A 5116-nucleotide genomic window follows, 5' to 3' on the forward strand; every position below is an offset into this window, starting at 1 on the left:
ATGGTGCTTTGGGCTGCGGCCCCATCTACTGTCCTGCTTAATTCAGAGGGCTCACGTGGCTTCATTTTTAGGTAGAGAATACAAGTAGAGACTACTAGAGAGAAAATCTACCCCAGCTCCTCTTCCCCTCTCCCTCCTCTTTTGACACAACTGGACAAATTATTTATATACTTACCTCTTAATCTTGAGCCTGAAAACTTTTGGTGTAATAGGCACTAGATTGTGCTTCAGGACCGTTTGTTTCTTGTTTATCGATGCTCTCCCTTACCTCTTACTCTGTCTTGTTCTTGTTTCTCCTCTTCCCTCTCCTGTTTATCCTTGCTTTCTTACTGCTGTTCCTCTTGCTCAGTTTGCTCTTCACTTTCATATGTGTCCTTTTCTATTTTCTTTTCTGGTTTCCCATAGTGATCCTTTTTCTTGTTACTGCCCTACTGCTGCTGAGGCTCCTTATGTTTCTCTCGATCCTTCTTTTTCCTCCTCTTATAATCAGTGACCTGATTTTGTGACCAGTGCAGTTCAGTGTAGAACTGTGATGTTGTGAGTCTCAAGATATTTTAGCTTGAGACAGAGGGCTACAGCACTAAACCTCTGTCAGAAAACATACCCATAAAATCTACACGGGGAAAGCAGAATAGTGCCAGCCCTCTGAAAGCACAAGCATCTGCTCCAGTTGTCTTTAACTCTGGTGAAGAAACATGGTAGATATTCCCCTCCCCATCCCAGGGGTGACCTTTAACTTTGGGCTACCAATTTACACACTTCATCTTCTCAAGGGTTGGGCATTACTCTTTGTAGAGTAACCAGTTGACATGGGCTAATTTTTTGCAGAATCTTGGTATCTATGAGCATTTCAAAAATAAAGGCTCTTTTACCAAAAGCAGGATTTACACTTTCTGACTCTGTGGTGCATAGTTTCAGCCAACAATGTATGGGGGTAATCCACCCCCATCACAGACCTCAACTGTTGCTGCCCAGCAAGCTTTATGCTTTACTGTGGCAGAGCTACATTCCATGTGTGAACCCAAGCACATCCTCTATGAGCAGCACAGCTGGGAGGGATACAGATCCCACCCTGTCAGTCTTCTGCAGTGACCCATCATAGAAAGGAATGATGTATTAAACAAAAGGCTGGAGCTGTGTTTGAAACTTAATTCTCAACTACTTTTGCCTTCTCCATGGGTCTGTGTCTCTTCTTTCTGACCTCACTGGATGATCACTTTTGGAAACTAAAACCATTATGCAGAGACTAAGCCAAGCTTCACAGACCTCAGCTGACTAGCCAACCAAGGAAGGCACCATGCCTAAACTTAAACTTTTGCTTTGCAGCTACATAGGACCCCGAGGGCTACACATTCTACAGGCAGATTCTTTAAAGCCTTTCAGGTTCTCTAACCACAAGCAAATCTGTCAGCCCAACCAGAAGCAGTGGAAGCCTTACCTCAGCAAAAGCTGGATGATTGAATTCTGCATGTTGTATATTCCACACATCCTCTGCCATGACCATAAATCAAATCTTCTTCAAAAAGAAAGTTCTGCTGTGCTAGTAGCAAGGTCAAGGTTTAACTGCTATCTAGGAAGAACCATCTTTATTTGTATGCTACTTGTTGTTTGATGTGTAAGATAAAAATGATGTCACAGCAGAGGTAGAGAATGCCAAGATAGATCATGAAAATATATTTATCTACTGCACAACCAGGAACATCAACACACTCTCACAAGTAGAAATACTGCAATACTGCTTCACTTGTGGCCTTCTGAGACTAATAATCTATGCATTGATTACAATATATGGGTCTCACATCTGGGCCTTCTTGAGGTTTGGTTTTTGGTTTTGTTTTTTGAGAGAGCTGTCCAAACATGACAGAAGGGCAAAAAACAACAGCCAAGCAAACAAAAAGGAAACAAACACAAATAATCCACCCATCATATCTTAACTTTTTTTTTTTTATTAGTAACCAAAGCTTTCTCTCACTGCCAAGGATCTGGCCCCCTTCTGCCTACACAAATAGAGGCAACATTTTCCCTAGTGGGATATTAAAGTTCTTCAGTCACATACTGACTTGTTACAAGGTAAGGGCTGAGGCTGTAGTGTTACTCTGCAGCAGCAGAGAATCCCAGGAGCTGCTGCTTTGCTACAGCTCTTCACAGAACAGTACTGCAGATAAGAAACCCTGTCAGTTCTCTCTGCAAAACTACGAAGTGAAGCACAGCTCACAAGTTCCTTGAATCCAGAAGGAAACATGTGTCAGTGGTAGCAGAAGATCATGTCCACACAGACTTAACATCATCTGATTTTCTTTGACATCCTACTTTTCTGTTGTTGGAGTACTTTTCCCCTTCCCAGAACTCCTCTATTTTTAAAGTTAAGCAGGGGCAGGAAGGGTCCAGAAATCCAAGCTGTAACTATTTATAGGAACAAAAGAAGGTCAAGAAGTTTACTAAGTCATTTCAGGAACTAATTCTACTGTGTGGCTACGTGACTGGTGAAGAAGTCCAGATTACTTCGAAGAATCAAGCTCCAGTATGGAAGCTCACTCGGGTTCTGTACAGCATCACAGACCACTGAAATGCTGTGTTTCCAGCGTCTCTGTTTCCCTATAAAGCATCTCAGACTTGACTACATTTGAATGTAATGAAACTGAAGGGTGAGAGTTGGACAATCCATTTGAAAACTAGAAATAACCAAATCTCCATGTCTCTCAAATTAAAATGCAGACACTCATCTGACAAAGTTTTGGAAAATCAGGGACTAATTGCCTGAAATGGCATGCACAGGAGGTCTCATGTGGGAAAGAGCATGAAAGAGACACTGCCCAAACTGCCCACTTCCAGAATATCTCCTCAACAGAAATCACTATGAGATGCTTTATGAAACACAGCCTGCATCTTCATAACCACTGAGTGAAAAGGCATTTGCCCTCTCTTCTGGTAATACTTGTTATGAACCCAAGCTGCTCAGCCTGGGGAATACTCACCACAAGAAGCACAAAAGCAGCGTTTATCAATACACAGGAAATGCTGAACACAAAAGCACAACAGCAGAGGAGGATACTGAAATGATACCTTTAATGCATAGGCACTGTAAATCGGTTAACTTCACCGGAATTGAAATACATAGGAAAGAAAAATAGTCTGGTTACAGGTTATTTCTCTGCTGCACTTCTGTAACAACCAGTAAATGATAAAAAGCATCTGATCCCGAGGTGCTATACATCCTCTTTGGCACCAGGTGGCGCCAAGCGACCTACAAGCACATTCATTTCACGAGACGGGCAGTATTTGGCTTTGCCACCCTCAAGCTAATAAAGCATTTTTTAAACATGTAAAAATAAAGAAAAAAATGGCACAGCAACAGTCACTCCCCTTACCCTTGACTCACCATCTGCTTAGTTCCTTGACTCAGAATATTGCTGCAGCTTAACTCAGAAGTTTCCAGAATTTTCAACATTAAGGCATAAGTCTGAGCACTTCTAAGAAAAGTTCTAACTGGAAAATGTTTCTTGCTGCTGTCAGTTCTGAGAGACATTTACATAGAACAGAGAAGCAGGTGTCTCTGATCTGTTGTTGAATTCCCTAAGCCTAAGGCACATGGAAGCACTTTTCCAATACGAGATAATGATTATCTGCTGTATAAACTCAGCATTTATGTATAGAACACAAACAAAACATAAGGCATTATTTTAGATTCAGCAGATATTGGGCATTACAATATCCATTAACATACTTAAACACATCTAAATGCACATCCATGGCAACTCAGAACTGGGATCACAACTCAAACAGCATTGTTTTTTGGCAGATACAGAGGAGATTCAGTAGTATCTTCTACTCCTATCTGTAGTACTCATCCACTTGAATTTAGACAAAGTACTAATGCTGCACCCAGTTCTCTCTGTACATGGAGCATGCTGCTGTGAAACAGTTTACTGTTCCACGAGCATGCAATATCCATTCCTTGCACTGTGATTTAGGCTCCATCATAACTATTTCCTTGATATACATATTTTGTGTTCTGTATCTGGCATGACACCTCATCATAATTTATACATAAGGCAGTAACCTATTTGCACTAGTGGTAAAATAATGTCTGTAGATTATTAAATAAACATGTGAATTAAATTTCAAAAAAAGGGAAAAAAAAGTTTGGTTTAATATGAAACAAAATCTCTTTTCCTTACTCTGTTACTGAAACTATTCAGGAACCCTTCCACCAGGGAAAATGGAATGGAGAATAACATTAAGTCATGACTGATAAATGTCTGCAAAACATTTGATATGTTTTATGGGATGTAAAGACAATGTAAGACCATCTCAATACATCTACCTTTCATCCATTGATGTTAACGTGAATTCAGATTTTTGTCAGGACTATACATGTATGGGGGGGGGGGAAAAAAAGAAATATATATATATATATATATATACAAAACAAACCCCTCAGAGCAGCTCCAGCAACTAAAAAATGTAACATAAACACAATGACCTGGTGTGATCTTGAGTGTCCAAGTATGACAAGTTCACTGTTAGTGCATAATGTTTGTAACCTAGACTGCCCAGGATCAGATCTGTCAGACATGGAACTCTAAACCACTTCAAATGCAGACCTGCAAAACTGATGTTCCAGACTGGCACTTCAGAAGTGATAAACAAGACCTTTCCATCCTCTTACCGTACACACACTGACAGGATCAGAAGAGATCCTCAGCAAGCAGTATGCACTGGGAGACAAAAAAGCTTCATCTGTCCACTAAGCAAACACAACATGATTTACACTTGGTGTAACAAAGACAAAACTCAAGGCAAGAGAATAAACCAGAAATTGTTTGCCCTAGAGAAACACAGCGTAATTGTAAGATTAGAACTTAGAGACTTTATGTCATCCTGCTGGGAGGGAAGAGGGAAGACTGGCTTTTGCAGGCACTTTTCATTAGTGAGTTTATGGAAAAGATGCATAATTCAAAATATGAGAAAAGTAATACAGGCAGCACTTTCAAGAACTGCCTTTGCTTAAAAATATGCACTTAGAAATCAGATAAAACTAACTAAAAGTGAATTCTCACTTCACAAAGAGCCTTTTAAAGATCAATAATAATTACTGATAATTACTAATAATTAC

The sequence above is a fragment of the Indicator indicator genome, chromosome 12 (assembly GCF_027791375.1).
Source record: "Indicator indicator isolate 239-I01 chromosome 12, UM_Iind_1.1, whole genome shotgun sequence".
NCBI classification, from domain to species: Eukaryota; Metazoa; Chordata; class Aves; order Piciformes; family Indicatoridae; genus Indicator; species Indicator indicator.